The sequence below is a fragment of the Artibeus jamaicensis genome, unplaced genomic scaffold (genome assembly GCF_021234435.1).
Source record: "Artibeus jamaicensis isolate MK-2021 breed Jamaican fruit bat unplaced genomic scaffold, CSHL_Jam_final scaffold_474, whole genome shotgun sequence".
NCBI lineage: Eukaryota > Metazoa > Chordata > Mammalia > Chiroptera > Phyllostomidae > Artibeus > Artibeus jamaicensis.
In genome coordinates, this window is record NW_026522046.1 from 17222161 (window position 1) to 17240618 (window position 18458).

Below are 18458 nucleotides of genomic sequence, written 5' to 3' on the forward strand. Positions count from 1 at the left end.
AGAAAGAGAGAAAGAGAGAAAGAGAGAAAGAGAGAAAGAGAGAAAGAGAGAAAGAGAGAAAGAGAGAGAGAGAGAAAGAAAGAAAGAGAGAGAGAGAAAGAAAGAGAGAGAGAGAAAGAAAGAGAGAGAGAGAAAGAAAGAGAGAGAGAGAGAGAAAGAGAAAGAGAGAGAGAGAGAGAGAGAGAGAGAGAGAGGAAGGAAGGAAGGAAGGAAGGAAGGAAGGAAGGAAGGAAGGAAGGAAGGAAGGAAGGAAGGAAGGAAGGAAGGAAGGAAGGAAGGAAGGGAATGCTCCTAGGTTGAAGTATGCTCTGCTTCAAGAATTGTAGATTTTTAAATAAACAAGTGAGTGGACAAGAACAAGAGTTTTGTGTTTTCTCCCACCTTCAAGTTTGTTTGCCCATGTTTCATATTCTTTGGGCTTGGTGCCAACCCCTTCCTTTGTCTTCTGCCCTCTCTTTGACCATAAGTTCCTATGCCCCATCCAGCTCCAGGCTGTCTGGTACCCTGAGTCTGCCCTTTTTGACCTCCTGGCCTATACCCTTGCTCTATCCTGGCTCACCCCAGTTTGAAAACCTACTCCTTTGGCATCTTTCACACCTATAACTGTTATCTAAACACTTCTTCCTTTGAGTTCAGAAACCAAGTTGGTGAAACAGCTCCATTCAGAGGCCATCTGGGAAATAGGTAACATTTGAGAACAGGAGTCTTCTAGATTTCTCCACAAGGCCTTGGTCTTCACATAAAACCAGTTGAGTGGAACCATTCTGGGCACAAAAGGATCTGTATGGCAAACCAGAGTTGGGTACTCGGGTTCTGATGGAATGCTGGACTTGATTGTTGGGTCTCTAATATTGGAGAGTTGGCTCCAGAGATGTCTGTAGAGATTCAGGTCTGCTCAGTCCTGGTCCAAGGTTCAGTGGTGGGGCTTCTTGGCATCAATGACTAGGATGAGAGAGAAAGAGAGAGAGTAATTCTGACAGAGAAGGGGCAGTGCAGGAAGACCGTTGGGAGGAACACTAGAAGCTATGATTTAAGGAGAAAAATGTGAGCAGATGTGGGGTATTTTGGAATTTCAAGTAATCTTTCCCTCTCATTCTTTATCTCTTACTTTCATAAACCCTCCTTTCTTTTTTCTTGTTTTGGTCAATTTATTCACTCAACAGATATTCTATTGTATCTGAGTTCCTAGGACTCTGCATTCACTTTACTCAGGAGAAAAAAAACATTCTCAATCAATTTCTTTATGAAGAAGAACATTATTCAAAATATGCCTCCACATTTCCTCTCTGGAGTGCACCAGTGACTCTTCACTGCATCTTCTCACTTGGTAAGACATTTCTCTTTAGGGAGGGTCGATAAACGCTCAGCTACCTCCCACGAAAACTGTCCGAAGAAAGACTCAGCGCACCACCCATTCAGAGGTATATGTTGTTACTTCATTTGTTGTACATTCCAAAGGAGGCTTTTGGCATAGCAGTCTGAGAAATTTTTTAGTTCAAAATGAATGATTTGTTCCCTCATTGGTATCTCACTTGTCCTTAAAATCAGGGGCAGAAAAGAAGGGAGGAAAGAGTATGGAGAAGTGAAAAAAAGAAAGAACGGGGAAAAGGAAAGGAGGGAAGGGAAGGAAAACGTGGAAAGAAAGGAGCCATTTTGTCCCACTGATCTGAGGGGAATGAGTTCACCTGACAATGAAGACTCTCCTAATCCGGTGTCCGGTTGTGCATGTGCATGCATGTACCCATGCATGTGTGTGTTCGTGTACAAGGGCACATGTTTAGTTTTTGATACCACTTCAGAAGTTGTGTTAAAATGCATTACATTTGATCCATGATGAGGGTGCTGTTTATGTGCTTTATAATTAAGGCACAGCTACCTTTAATTTATTAAGAAGCCAAGCTTAATAGCCCCCAAGACTGAAAATGAGATGCCCATCTTTCTTTGGCTCTGACTTAACATCCCTGATTGCATTGCTGACAGGTCTGTTTCAATTCAGACCTATTTCTTCTGTCCAATAGAGATGAGTTCTGGTCCAAGAATTTTTAAATCATATATGTTCAACTTCTATCCAAATTGAATGTCTTGGTAACTATACTAGTACAAATGGTAATTACTAAAGTGAATGCCCAAAGGCATGCTGTATAAGAAATAATGAGCACACACTCCTCCCATTCAGTCTTCAACTTCGGGGTCAGCCGGAGACTCTCCAGAGCTTTTCAGGGGCAGATCTTTCACTGTCGTGTTTTAGTATCTATGTCTTGGCATGTGTTTCTCTTGTTCTGAGTTTTTGTGGACTCCTATGCAAAATATTTCATTTAAATGAATTCAGATCTGTGTTCTTGGCAATTCTGTTATAAAGCTCACCAAGTTTCTTGTTATATGAGTGTTATAATGAGTCATCATTAACATTGCAGTACCTGTGTGCATACTTGCTTACTCCTCAGGTTCTGATACTATGAGGGACAAGAGCCTTGTCCTTCTACCCATCTTTCAATGCACTATCTATTCATCATTTCCATGCACTTTGATGCACAGTAGATAATTCAGTAAGTGTTTATTGTGAAATTCATGAGTAGGTATTATTCCTAAGCAAATGCTCTTTAAGGAAGTATAAGAATTTGGGGGTATTGAAGATGGCATTCCCTTTGGAAGAAACCAGGTCCAAATTGCTGAGTAGTTTGGAATTTGTTTAATGTTGTCAGCTTGACCACAGCACCACTATTTCCAACGGTGAGTGCCATTGTTAAGTGCTTCCCACCTGCTGACCTCTGTGTCTGACATGTAATTTTTTCTAATCTATCCAATAAATTTGGCTATAAATGTTATTATTTTTATATTAAAGGTGAATATAGTGAAGCTTACAGAGGTTGTGTAACCTGTCCAAGGTTATGTATATTGTGAGTTGTGTTGTTGGGATTTTTACCCCAATAGGCTTGCACTCACCCCCTGCATCTTCATACTTCTCATGACTGAACCCTAAAGGAGAAATAGGAACTTGAAAAATTACTTGACTATGTAATTTTTGCAGTGGGTAGCTTTTCTGAAAAGCAAAACTGTTTACCTTCAGGTAGCATTTTAGAATGTATTAAGTACCTATATGCATATCACCATATTTGATCTTCACTCAAGCCTTTTGAGATATTATCTCTATTTTTATAGTCTAAAAATTTATAATTGTATTGGATCAGAATGACTGGAAAGCCTGCCCCAAGACACATGGACAGAAGTAGCATAGCTGGAACTAATGACAAGATTTTTGTGTTTTCACCACAGGATTCAACACTCCAAAGATAGCAAGGCACCCTAAAAGACTGAACAAGAAAGCAATCAGCAGATGAGCTCTAGTCTAACACTATGGAAACAGAATTGCAAGTCAAATATACTCTAAAATATAATGCTTAAAACATGTACATTCAAAGAACATATATATAGCAATCACATCTCAGTGGTGACTGAACAAGTTTCCATAGCAATAGGATTTCTTTCCAGTAGAATTTGTCAAATTAACATCATAGGCTTCCCCTCATTATAAGAAACAAGTTAAAAGTTCATCAATATTTGTTTTTTCATTATACAAAGATGGTAAGATTTGGTTATGGCAAAGAGACCATAATTCTGACCACAGAGCAAATAGGAAATAAGGTCACCATTGTTTGTCTGGAACAAAATGAGTCTCTGTTGGCCTTGAGATGCTATAGCCAAGGACACTGTGTGCCAGACAGGTCATGCCAAGGCTGGATGTCTGCATTTGCAGATCTGCACATCAGTGCAATGCCAGCAAGTGGATTACAATGCACAGAAGTTTAAATTGGCCTTCCTTATGTAGAAAAAATATTTAAAGGGAAAGAACAATTTTCTCCAGGAAGAAGCACTTAGCCCTGAATGGGGCAGGGAAGCCTAGAGCTAGAAGAAAATAACAGTAATGAAACCTAACATTCAATGTGTCCTTTCTCTGTGAAACACCTTTCTAAGATCCTCCTGTGAATGGTCTCAGTTACCCTTCCCAACAGCCTCATGAAGCAGGTACTATTACTATCCCTGACTTATGTGAAAACCGATGCAGAGGCAGTTCCACTTCCTGTCCAGGGGCACACAGTGTTGGGGGATGGCCAAGCTCAGATTTGAGTTCCAGCAGCCCGGCCCCAGAGCCTGCACTTTAACCACTCTCCTACAACGGCAAGGACGTTTTCCTTAAAAGGAGAAAGTTTCTTGCCCAAGATTTCAGCGTCTTAAGTGACTGAACTGAAGATCTTAGACTGCAGGTTCATTGGCATTTCCATCATGCCAGACTGGCTGTTCACGCACAGGGTCAGGTGTTAGGCAAGCGAAGAGACTCATGAGAAGCAGTGTGGCAAATTCACCAAAGACGCCTGATTTTGTCATGCTTTTTAATAAACATACTTGTTCCTCTACTTTCAAACAGCTCTTTCCAAAACTCCCTCAATAGCTCAGACCCTACTAAAGCTACTTTAAGGGTGAGTCCATGTTTTGGTGGAGCTACAATTTGATAACTGATGATTATTGAGCCTCATATTTGAACTTGAAATTCCTGTGCCATGCACTGGGCATTGTGTTTGGACAAATGGGGTTGGATCTGCATTCATTTTAGCCAAAGAATGATGAGGATGGAAAATGGCTGCATTCCACACACCAGCTATCTTTGCTGACTGTGTGGATAAAAATATCTTGATTAAAAACAGGGACTTCAGCAGCTACTTGGTGAGACAGAAAACCAAAAAAATTTTGTCTATGAACTGGAGAGTGAAGATAAGCATGGAGAAGTAGTTTTGTGTAGTGATTAATAATGTCACTCTGGCCCTGGCTGGTGTTGGCTCAGTGGATTTAGCACTGGCCTTTGGACCAAAATGTCACAGGGCCAGGGCACATGCCTGGGTTGCAGGCCAGATCCCCGGCTGGGGACATGTGAGAGGCAACCAACTGATGTCTCTCTCACACACTGATGTTTCTTTCCTTTTCTTCCTCCCTCTCTCTGCATCTCTATAAAATAAATGAAATCTTAAAAAAAATAATGTCACTTCTGGGGGAGGGGTCAAACCTCAGCTCTAATATCTACTAGGCTGGTAACCTTGAGCAAACTATATAGCCCCTCTGAGCCTCAGTGTTCTCATCTATAAAATGAGGCTGATAGTGCCACACCCATAGTGTTTTAGAAATTAGCAGTTAGAACAGTACCTGACATACTGTAAGCCTCACTCCCTGTTCCTCTGTCCTTTGGACTCCAACGATACCGAATTTTCCTAAGTTCTCCACAATGCCATGTTCTCTAAGATACCAGTGCCGTCTGCTCTGCCTAGAAGGTTCTTCCCCTAACTGTCCTCTTGAAAAATGTCTTTTCGTTCCTCAAGTTTTCATTCCTCATAGTTCAAGTGCGTCATGACTCTCCCAGAGAGTCAAGTATCTCTTCCATCCTTCCACTGTTTCTAGCAATGTAGCACTGTAATACTGATTGAACTGTAATGATTTGTCAGCACATCATTCTCCTCATCCCCCTATTTGAGTTTACATTAATCCTGGTGCCCGGCATAGACCCTGGCTGGTGCTGGGCACTCAATAAGCAGCTGTTGAATAGATTAACAGGCAAACATGGAGCTTCGGTATAAAGTTCAGGCTGATGTTCAATAAAATAAGAGACTCTCCGGAGGTCTTAACAATGTAATATAATCAATCAGGAGGTTCTAACCATAAAATTTTAAGTGCCTTCCCATTTTTGTTGTAATTGAACTCCAAAGCTTTAGAAATTATAGTTCAAATTTAATTAGACCCCAAAAAGATTCTAGATCATATTGTGACAGAAGCAGACTCATGAAGCCAGTGGAAGGAGGCGGAGATCATGACCCCACTTGCCCTGGAGACATCCCACGGGATACGAATTCTTCTTTTATGTCCCAATCAATGTCAGTAAGTATCCTGAATAATATTGGACCATAAGAGACATGGGTGTATAAAATCACATAAAGAATAACTATTGTCTTTCACATTAAACAAAGGATCTGTGGAAATACTTATATCCCTTTCATTGCTGTAAAGGTATAGCCTGTTCTTAGGCAGTTTCACTGTAATATAAATATAGCTAAGAGCTAAGTCTGGAAACCAGCCCCTTCTACATGGTTCAGAGCTTCTCGGGCATGGACTGCTCTAGTAGGCAGGATACCAGTAGATTGATAAGAACAAAACATTCCCACAGTTTCCAAATGAGAACTTGGGGAACATGCACTGCACAAAAACTTTCTAAAGACACTTATGAAGCCTGCTGGCCAGAGTGAGCTACATAATGGAGAGAGTGAAAGTCAGTGCTATCAGGGTGAAGTCTGGGTATTCAGAGGCTTCTCAGTAAAAGCCTCACTGAGCAGAGGGAAAGCAAAGTTTACTCTCTGGCAGGTTCTGAGAACCACTCTGGATTCTATTCCTCTTTGTTCTATTGCCTGCCACCAAAAAAACCATAACTCTAAAGCCAGAGTCTTATAAAAAGGAAAGGAACTATTTATTCAAGAGTTAGACAGATTTTGAACAATGGTGTAATTCTGCCATTAAATCCCACTCCTTTTAGAAACAAAAAAAAACACCCATAATCACACAGTCCTGCCTTCCCCTTACCAGACCAGGCCAGTCAGGGGTTACTGCTTCTCAGGAAAAGAAATAGAAGTCTGTAGCTTAGCTAGGCAGATTCCCATCTGTATTCTGGCTTCTTCTAGTTGCTCATGTTGTGAAAGGCTCCTGCTCCTAATTCAAAACTGCATATTCATAGAGGGCCAGTGGCACCGGGTGGGGTGGGGTCTTTCCGCATCCTTGCAAATTATGTGGCCAACACAGCCTTCTCTTTCCCAAGCTGCATGGTCCAGAATCACCCTCCCTCATCCAGGGAGGCTGACAGAAACAGAGAGAGAAATAGAGAGAGAGAGAGCACACCTGTCATGGTTCTCCTACTCTCCTTCCAAGCCACATGGTCCAGAGCTCAAGTATGGCTGTCCCATTTGGGTTTAAACCCTGGCATGGATCTTCCTCTGTAATCCCATTCCCAACTCCTCCCACAAAGGGTTACACCTGCCAGTAATCTGGTTTCTTTTGCCTTTTTCAGATGCCATTCTTAGTCCAGACAGGAGTGGCCCTGTGACGTAGGAGCTGCCTCTCTCTCAGGCACAGCAAACTCCTCTGGCTACAACACAAGTTAGAGTCATGCCCATCTCCCTGGTTCCGAGTGTGGCAGACGCAGCTATTGCTGTTACTAAAACACTGGCCAACTTCTTTAGACAGACAAAGCAACTCAAGGGCCCTTCTCCACTTCCCCTTTCCCCAGCCATGTTACTGGGGAGTTTCCTATATTCCTGGGAACCCCAAGTTCTGAATACCTGTTCTAGTCCCATAAGAATTTTTCACCTGTGGCTGGATTACACAGGATGTCTCAGGCTTGAAGGAGATTCTGAGGTCTCATATAGTTTTTATAGACTACAAATGCTTTATAGACACCATCTGTAATGTCATGTTCGGGGGTATTTGTGTGTGTGTGTGTGTGTGTGTGTGTGTAAGAATAACACCATATAGTCCTCAAAATAGAGGAATACCTGATACTTTCTAAAAGATTGATACCAGGAAGGCAGAAGTATGTACAGATTCAGACACACTAAATCCAGTATATATATATATCCAGTATATATATCATATATACATCCAGTATATCTATATCTATATCTATATCTATATATCTATATCTATCTATATCCATCCCCAGGGTGGAGTGACTACTTATTGGTGACTTTGAGAGAGGGACCAAGCAAAGAAATACCAGTCCTTTCTTCCCTTCTTCTGCTAGGGAGTCAGTTGCTCACAGAAAGCAACCATTCTATTGGGTCGCTGTGCTGTAAGTTTTTCAGTTAGGAGAGCTCCTTAAGGGAAGACTGGTGGTTATCCTGATGAATTTGGATTAGGTAGGTAAGTCTGCCTGATGCTGGAGGGCAGCATTAGGAAATTCATTCTTGTTGCACCTAACCCACATTCACCAATGTAGCTTTTAGAAGCAAAAAAAGCCTATATGTTAGTCTTCACCTGCCTGATTGTTCTGTATACCCTAATTAGTTCAAAACTGAGTCAGAAAAAGGGGCATACCTACAGGCTTCCTAAATCCCCAATGGGTTTGCAGACATAGTTGGTATTACCCACTCTGTTACCACCTTGTCTTTGACACAACAGGACAGATGGAAATATCTAATAGGTGGCCTCTGGTCCTTCAGGGAGATGTCCAATAATCAACTGGATCTCCAAGAGAAAAACCTTTGTCTTCAGTGTTTGCAATTTTTGTGGTACAAATACCCATATTGTAGCTGATTTCAAGCTACCCTATCTGTTGATTTCATTGAACAGAGCTGGGAGGAGAGATGCACATAATTCCTTCTTTCCAGCCAAAAGGAACCAACTTGGCCAATTTGCTGCATCTCTTTAGAGCCAGAGAAAACATCCTTCCAGAGAGGCGGATGCCCCTGGCATGTGGCTGGATGCACACTTCTCAATGGGAATTCCTGTTTGGTGATTGTTTGCTGCCCTGAGAACTGGCTCAACTGTAGGGAAAGGCCAAGCTTTTGTGCCATATTCAGTGGCTAGTGTACTGCCAGTTCCATACATAATTAAAAGAAACAAGATGAGAACAAGGTCACCTTGCAGGTGGCCACATCAGGAGCCAGCCCAGCATGGGTTAGAAAGACTTTCTTCCTAAGTTCTTGTAGCTACACAGTTCCCTGGTCTTGTTTTATAATTCAGTAATCATGACCCCATCATATAAAAGGATCATTTTTCTTCTCACACACACAAAAGACATGGTAACTATGTGAGGAATGGAGGTGATAGATAGTACTATAATGGTAGTCATTTTGCAGTTTGTGAAGGTATTAAATCAACATATTCTATGCCATACAATGTTATGTGTCAATTATAGTTCAATAAAACTGGGGGCAAGAAAAGTCATTTTTCTGTTCCTAGCTCTGATGTCCTAAGCAACAGAAACACTAGAGTTTGAATTCTGTATAATAGTTGAGTGATCGTGGGGTAGTTGCTGATACCATCCTAATTCTTATTTCCCATATTTCAAAAAATGGAGATTGTGATGTATTCCCAAAAGGTTGTTGGAAATAATATACATAATGTTCCTAAAGCTCCTAGGATGGTGTGTAACCCTTAAGCATGTAATTAATGGCAGACACTGTAATCACTCCTCTGTTGAGGCGAGGGTACAGACACAGCCAAAGGAGGTGAGGTGGGGAACAGAGCCCATCAAATGGGTGTCCTTTTGATTCCTTTTCTGTTTCTTCATTTTGTGACATTTACATTAGTGTTGCCCTCATTGCTAGACTACACACTGTACCCTTTCTAATTCCACCTTCTTCTGAGCCTCCCTCACAGAAGTCATCACTCTCAAAGAACTATGAAACTGTAAACAACCATGTTTTTATATATAGCAATCAGGAGGTATATACCTATAAGGAACACTTCTGAGGCCATTCTAAGTCCTACACAAGGAAAACTGGGCAGTGTTCTTTGTATGCAATCTACAGTGGTCTTCTGGACTCATTCTCTCCTGCCTCAATACATCTCCCATTATTTTTATATACTGAAGTCTGTCTGGAAAAAGTCTAGCCATTATTAATATAATGAAAATGGTTCCCATGACATCAATGTAACCTGGAAGCCAAGGAGAGTGGACTGGCATGTGCATACATGAACAATGACAACTTCACTGCACTAGTCAGTAGGGGCAGTAGATACCATTGAGTGAGCATGTGTACTGTGTGGCCATTGCATTTAAAATGGCTGAGCAAATAGAACAATAATTCTACATCAAATTTTGCATTAAGCTTGAACATTCCTCTGCAGAAACTATTTGGATGATTCAGAAGGCCACAGCTATGAGCAACTGGTGATTGGCAGCTTCACCACGACAATACACCTCCCACATGCATCATGTCATGTGTAGTTTTTTGTTGAAACATCAAATCACCCAGGTGACTCAGCCCCACTACAGCCCATAGTTGGTGCCCTGCAAACTCTAGCTTTTCCCAAAACTAAAGTCATATTTGAAAATGGAGAGATTTCAGACCATTGACAAGATTCAGGAAAATATGACAGGGCAGCTGATGGTAATTGGGAGAACTGTGTGAGCTTCCAAGGTGCCTACTTTGAAGAGGACTGAGGCATCATTGCCCTATGTAGAATGTTTCTTGTATTTGTATTCTCTTCAATAAATGCTCTATTTTTCATATTACATGGTTGGATACCTTCTGGACAAACTTTGTATAACTTCCTAAAGTGATGCAGTAGATGCAGAAGAAAAAGTTAGCTCAGGAACTTAGTAAATACAAATCTGTTTTTTAGAGTGTGTTCCCCAAGAAGCACCATGAGACAAAGATTCAAATGCAAGTCTGTAGCTGAAGGAGTAGGAAGGTGAGATAAGGAAGACAATAAAGGTCCCTATTAATATAGGGACCTTTAATAGGCCAGTTAATATATGGTTAACCGGAATTTAATCCTCTGGCAGAACCACTTGGAGCCTAGTATAAGCCTATGCCTCAGCGACCTGCCACTTTAGGGACACGGGACCTGGGGTATTTATTCACCAGATCCTGTTAGTCACTGATTAAAAGCCCTTGATAGAGAGTGTCAATACAGCACTTTCTGTGGCACAGGTGAGCAACATGGCTTCTATAGACAAGGAAACCTTTCAAGCAAAAGAATCCAGGCATTGGTAGTTGGAGTCTGCTGGCATGCACTGGAGTTGTAGGGATGGGGGCATGTTGTTGTTTTAAGTTGTAACAAGCCAGTTTTAAAAGAGGACATTCATTATCTAAAATCCATGCTCTCCATCCTATTATATGCCCACTGAATATTTAAAAAGCTATGAAAACATACCATAACCCAATCGGAGAAAGAAGGTATGGGATTGCACCTAGTAAGGTGGCAATTATTCATTTAACTAGCATTTATAGAAGGTCTTTTGGTCTGCCAGTCTTGATGGTATGCACTAGAATACAAAGGCATATCTGACACAACCCCTATCTGTAAGAAGATTATTTTATAGTCCAATATAAGGGCTAGAACCCTCTGACCAGGGAGTGGGATCTGAGAGCAGAGGAGACCTGTGGCTGCTATCTAAATACACAAAAATGGGAGGCAGCAATGCCCCAGACAAGAAACACCTATTTGGTATGTCCAGACAGACAGAGCTTCAGAGAGCCTCACAGAGTTGGTCCACAAATGAAGAATGGTCCCAGGCAATTACCAGAGGTGGTATAGGATGAGTAGTATCATGTACCCAAGAGAGGCACAAAAGCAGTAGATAAATTGGTTAGGCATGGTAAGCATTTTTCTTATGAGAATGAGAAATGCTAGACATGACCTGACCAGAGGATGGATGAATTAGAGGGCACCAGTGCAAGCAGATGACAACTGAGAAGCAGATGCCTTCCCTCCCACTCCAAAATCCTCTGAGCTTGGGTGAAACCAGAGGAGTCAGGAGACAGAAAATCTTCATTGACTAGGAATTCTGCTTCAGGCAGAATGAAGTTTTGTCATACAAATTCTGTTGAGTTATAGACAAATAAAGCAGGGACATTTCTCCTACACTCAAGTTTGTGGAGTGAAAGTTGGACCCCTTTCCCAGTGATCCACCAAATTCCATGTTGTTTTCACCAATGAATCTCTCAGGATGGTGAATTAAAGAGAGCAGGGTTTTTAGAATCAGACAGACTTTGATTCAAGTCTAAACTGTCCTGATTCTTATCCCTATTCTAGGTGTGATTATGAGCAAATTAACAGTATTCAAATTATTTTGAGCCTCAGTTGCCTCACCTGGAAAATGGTAGTTAATGTAAGGATTAGTCAAACAAGAAAGAATTTGTTGACTGGGGAGACTGAGCAGAGCAGGCTTTCAGAATGATCTCCTCACTTCCCAGGCTACAAGGTGATGCCCCCATGGCACCGGGTCAAAGGGAACGGAACCCTGATGGACCGGATACAGTGACTCCACCCAGGCTGGGTGACATTGGGAAGACCTCACAGACTTCATGGAGATGTTCCAGACATACAAGCTGAGAAGGGAGTTGGAAAAGAAAAGCATCTTCCAAAGGAAACAGATGGTACCAAGAAATCTTCTCAGAAAAGCTATTGCATCATCTTCTTTGTTTCTTCAGATGCAATTATATCAACTCCCAAGAAGGAGGGAATTTGCCACAAATCAATAAGAATTTCTAAAGAATAAAAATGTTATGTGCGTTTGTCTCTGTAAAAATATCATCAGTTTTAAGGGGATGAGTGGGTGTTTTAAATTCTTGTTTTTCATTATGAGAAATACTAAATAGAAAACATTTTTATATACATATTTACACACTATTTTTTCAGATACATCTAGTGATTCTTTTAATTTAGATTTTTTCAATTACAATTTACATTCAATATTATTTCATATTGTACAACAGTTTCAATTGTACAACATAGTGGTTAGACAATCACGTACTTTACAAGGTGTTTCCCCTAATATTTTCAGTACCCATCTGGCACCATACCTGATTTTGACAATAGTATTGACTGTATTCCCTTTGCTGTACTTTAAATCCCCACGACTATTTTCTAACTACCAATCTGCACGTCTCAATCCCTTCACCTTTTCACCCAGTCTCCCAACCCCTTTCCCCTCTGGCAACCATCAGTCTGTTCTCTGTAACACCTCCACATTTTTAATCTATAAAGATTAATGATAGATACATATTGCCTTCTTCCACTGATTTATAAGATGTATCTACATAAAATAAAAGTTTGAAAAATGCAACTTTTGTTCAAGAGAGTTTCTTTGCTACTTCTTTTGACCTGGAGGATTCTTTTTCCATCATTTTGCTCTTTGAAGTTAAACTTCAGAGGTATTACTAATCTGAGACAAATTAAGTCTCAGAAATTTTGAAACAACTGCTTTCTGTCATATATGTGAAAATACACACAGTAACTGGCATACAGTTAGTGCTCAACAGAACTCATGTCCCCCCCTCCTCCCCCCATTGCCAGGGGCCATCTGGGAAGGAACCTCACCTTCTCACCATTTTTGCATGTTGTCTAACCTTGCCATACCCAGTCTGCCTTAAAACATAAAATATCTTCCATTGTTACTGCTTAAAATGCACCAGGTGCTGGAAGTGCAGAGAAGACTCAGTTCCTGCCCTAAAAAGATGACGATCTGGGGAGAAAGGCGTGCAAACCTGGGACAGACTGTCAGTCTGACCCTCACCTGTCTAGGTTTAATTTTATGTATACAACAAGCTTCTCACCTGGCTGGCTCCCCATTGGCTTTCTTCTTGTATACATCCTTCAAACTCTAAACTATGGAAGACTAATAACAACATGGTTAGTCTTTACAGTTCACTTGAAAAGGCTTTCTAAATAAAGAACAATCTCCTCTTAAAGAGGGAGATATGCTTTAAAAATGATGACTCTAAATTGGAAAAAAAGGGGGGAAACAATTACTCTATATGTAGCAAAGAGATCTGCCTACTCAAAATTTAGATTTTAAGAAACTCTCTCCTTCTCTTTTATTTCCAACCATAGAACATTTCATTTGGTAAACAGGTATAGAGTGCCTGCCTTGGGCCAGGCACTGTATAGGAACTAGGTTAAAATGAAGTAAACACGATGGCTGCCCTTCAAAAGTTCATGGTCAGGTAGAGAAGAAAGGCAAGCAACAGACAATCAGAGTGCAGTGCAATGAGGGCTATGGCAGAGTTACGTGCAGGGAGCTTCAGAGGAGGATGGCCTCAAACAAGTTGGTAAAATTTGCTCTCTCACATGTGCCGGTGGCCAAGTTGTTCTCCATTACTGTAAGAGCATTGATCCTGAAACAGAGAACTAGAAGTTATTTTTCCTGATCTCAATTTGGCTTCCTAATAAGGTGCAAGTGGTCTGTCTTAACATTTTCATCCTTCCTGCTAACGCCATAAAGCCTGTTGAGATACCGGTCTCCATTGGGCAGTCTCTTGGACTCTGTGTTCTATGTCCCTGGGGACTCAGAAAACGGCATTAGGGGGATTGTCAATGGCTGGAGATACCACCACCTTAGGTCGGAAGGAGGAGTTGTTTATGAATTCAGGGGAGGAGTGAGAGCTTCTCAAGCTCTCACATTTTTTTTAATCGGGAAAAAGTATTTACACTGCTGTGTGGCTATCGTGTGACCACTGTGTTACTGTTTCTGGTTTTGGTCTGTGGAAGAAAGAGAGGTGCCTCTCCAAGCAGGGGAGATGTGGCACTATACTGTTCTCGCTCTACTCACAGTTCTTCCTCAGTTTAATGAATGGTAACAAGACTAAAATAACAGAGAGCCAGCCACTCTGGATTGCTATGAGGACAACTACGTTACTCCTTTACAGAGTTAAGCTTCATATGTGCTGAGAGACTACACTAGCAAATTTAAAAAGGGAGAGAAAAAAGCCAGGGTTTTGTCTACAGAAAGGCATAGAAAATTTTATAAACCATAATTAATGGGGCTTAGTTAGTAAGATGCTAAATATAGGTGTTTATTTCTTTAAATCTTGCTCTATACAAATGGCATGTTTAAATATAGTATCCTTTAATGTTATTAAATGTATTTCAATATCATATTTTGTAAAACAATGGCTGGGTAGAAAAGCAGGGTTTCTTTCAATTCACTTGCTGGCTGTATGGACTGGGTGACCAGAACTAAGACACCTCAAGTGAACTTAAGTCAGGATTTCCAAATTACATAGACACTCTGTAAGGGAGTTGGGATTATCAGACTCTTATGGGGTGAATTTGCAACCTAATTATAAAATGATAAAAGGTACTATCTGAGTAATAATATTTTTGACCCATAATGATCAAAACACCTCAAAGATAGAACTTCAAGCAATGCAGGAAAGCCACTCTCACTGAACTCTGAAGGCAGTTAACACGAACTAAGGTCTCTGCAAAAATAACTATGGAAGTCAAATAAGAGTTCTTATGGGATTATCAGAGTTGGAATCAAAGTCAAAATGGACTCTGAAAAAAATGCAGTCCCCCTACACAAAGGACGCTGCTGTGATTTTTGTTTGTTCTGAGATATGGACAGATCAAAACTGTGAATTGGGTTCATTCTTTGGAATACCATGTTTTGAAAGAGACTAGGTAACAGAGTCATATACTCCCCTCTTTCTCCCATGGACACTAGCTTTAGGAATCCAGCCACCATGCTGTAAGGAAGCCCACACAAGCCCAGGTAGAGAGACCATGTCTGGAGCCATACGGGGTGAGGCAAAAGTAGGTTTACAGTTGTGAGTATATAAAACACAGAGTTTATTCTTGTATAATAATTTATTAATTATTGTATTATATTCCATAAGAACAATTATAGGTGTTCTGGCCAACTGAGCCCAGCTGAGGCCTGATCAGCAGACACCTCCAGGTGATTTCAGCACTGAACCACTGAGTCTTCACAAGCCCTAGACACATGGGACAGAAAGGAGCTGTTCTCATCGGCCACTGCCTGAATTAACGGACTCACAGAATCTGTGAATTAATAAAATTATTATTCTATCCCACTGTCTTTTTTTTTAATTGTTGCTGGGGTGGGGGTGGGAATGTGAGTCATTATGCAGCAGTAATAACTGCAATGGTCAGTATCTTCAAGTCCCCCAGCCAGAGACCTGTCACAGCATCCAGAGAATGAGTCTCCAGTCTTTACCCAGGATGGAAGAGAGGGAAACGCCAGTCATTTGGGCTTGGGGAGCAGGTCTCTGGATCTAACTGCTTCATTCACGTCCTTTGAGCCTATCTCCTTGTCCCCAGTCACACACATACACCCACTTCTAGAGTCTGGTGCCCGCCATTCCTGAGCCTTGTGAGAGGCCTACTAGTTTTTTTTCCTTAACTTTTCCTTCTGTCAGCTCAAGATTCAGTTTCTCAGGTCTGCTAAGGTCAGCTGTCATTCATTCCTTTAGTTTTTCAACTTTCAAAAATGTGCTGCTATAGTCATCTCTTTTCCTTACGAATTCATGTTTTTTTTAAAAATCTTATTGATGTCTTCATGAGACTCTTTTGGAGGAAATGGAATTAAATGTAAATGTTCAATTTAGTAACTCTACTTGGGATTTTATCCAGGTGTTTCATTTTTATTTATTTTTATTGAATTGTAGTTGACTTATAATATTATATTAATTTCAAGTGTACTATATACTTATATGATATTTTTATATATTACAAAGCGATCACCATGATAAGTCCATATCTAGATTTTTAATCCTTTTTGTATATATTGACTCCATCTCCTTTTATTTGTTTAATTAAAATAAATTATTCAAGACTACTGGATAAAAAAAGACTTGTGCTTTATTGGAAAGCAACAATGACAATATTAACAAAAAAAAACCCTTTCCACCACCTTTTTATCTTCATTTCTCTGAGATTTGTCCAAATGCATATGAGTCTGAAGCCTCCCTCTTTATTTAGTTCCAATCCTCTTCACCAAAGACTTTTTGTCCATGGTCTGTGCTGCATATTCATAAGAAGCTATAAACACACAGGCTGGTCCCTGAAGAAAACAACCTAAAGATAGAAAACAATATAAAAAAACACAAAGACTGTCAAAGTGTATAGCATGATTGTAGATAAGTAGATTGGATGCAATATTTACAGAATGAATGGGCCAAAAGCTTATATATGAGCAGCTATAGGAAACTAATACACAGACACTGGGAGTTCCTCAATAAACGGCCCACCCAGGTCACCCAATAAGGAAGTGCAAAGCCACTTAACCCTGCATAGACACTCAGTTTTCCATCAGCTCTTTCCTTTATTCATAATCATGGACAGATAGAAAAGGAAGCCCCAGCCAGCCATCTGATGAAAGCCTCATAATGAAAGATAAGAAAACGAAAACACTTTCAAAAAAAGTCTTAATGTTGTTAAATCTGTTCATCTTCTCCTGCAGAACTTTTGGAGTTTGCGAATTGATAAGCAAAACTTACCCTCCCTTCCCATCAAGATGCTAAAATTAGTGTCCTATGTTTTTTTGCAATTTGTATAATGTTTTGATTTTTAAGTTTTAGCTCTTCGATTCTCTCCCTTCTACCTGCAATGAACCTAGGCGATGGTCTCCACCTTCTAGGGCATGTGCAGGTTATCAATGCCAATATACCATGGTCTCCTGTCTCTGGGCAGGTCTAGCCAGCCCTCAATGTTTTTTGTAAGATCAAGTGGCTTAATGATTACAAAAGGAATTGTAACAATAAATTTATAAAAATATGAAAATACCACTCAAATATAAAGTTTTACATGAATAACAATGATGATTATCATTATTTCCAAAAGCCCTTTGTTTACCAAGTATTTCTAGCTGCTTCTTCCTATCCAGAGGTGGGATTGCCTCTATTCTCTTTTGTTCCCTCCTCAGCTCTCAAATTCAGAATCCCACTGAGGAATTCTTCATTGCCTGGGGAGACCAATTATGCATTATCAGAAACAGCCCTGGGCAGCACAGGAATCTCGGAAGTCTAGTCCAAGTGCAGCATCACCATTTGGAACAACTTTGATAATGGCAGCTGCTTCACACAGACACCTCGCCCTGCTTGGGTTTATTTATTATTAGGCCAGTATTCCAAACAGAAGCTCCATTCACTTCGTCTCTCTTTCAGCTGCAGAAGGTGGCAGAAACACACCCTGGGCCATCCTTGAACCTGGGCAGGCTTGTTAATCAAAGTTTCTTTAGCTTCATCTAACAACAGGGGTGTGTTGAATAAAACTCCCAGAGTCAAGTGTTGACTCTGCCTCCTTCAAATGAAACAGGAAAGGCATCCAACTGAGATAAAAGCTAAGCTAACAAATGATAGCATTTCCAAAACAAATCATTGGGCTTGAATGCCCTGGAGTGAAATATAAGAGGAGGGAGTGTCAGAGAAGAGTACAGGCTGAACTCGACCCTCTGGTAAAGAGAAGGCAGGGGCTGACAGAAGATCTTGATATGAAATGTATGTCTTTCTGACAGATTTTCCAAGAGCCCACCCTGCCTGTATCATTCTGCTGTTCCTATTTCCCTCATATTTTCTGTCTTCTTCACACAATGCATGCTGAGAAAACATGTTAATTTGTCATTCTATGTTTAAAACTTTTCTCACTGTTTAGCCTAAAAAAAATCTGTTAGCTGATTGATAAGAAATAGCCTTACCATGTTAGCATGGACAAGGAGTGGTGAGAAATTCAGAGCAAATGCAACAATGGAAAGCTATTTGATAGTAGAGCCAAAATGAAGCCCAGGCCCTAAGGGTCACACACTTGCTCCTATATCCTCGTCAAGACTCCACTACAAATCTTTGGTGATAAGACACTTGTAGGTGATCTCTGAATCAGAGTGCTGAAGAAACACAGACTGACCACTGGGGTATGCTGCAGGAAATAATTGCAATGCAGGCTTTTTGGTACCTTCT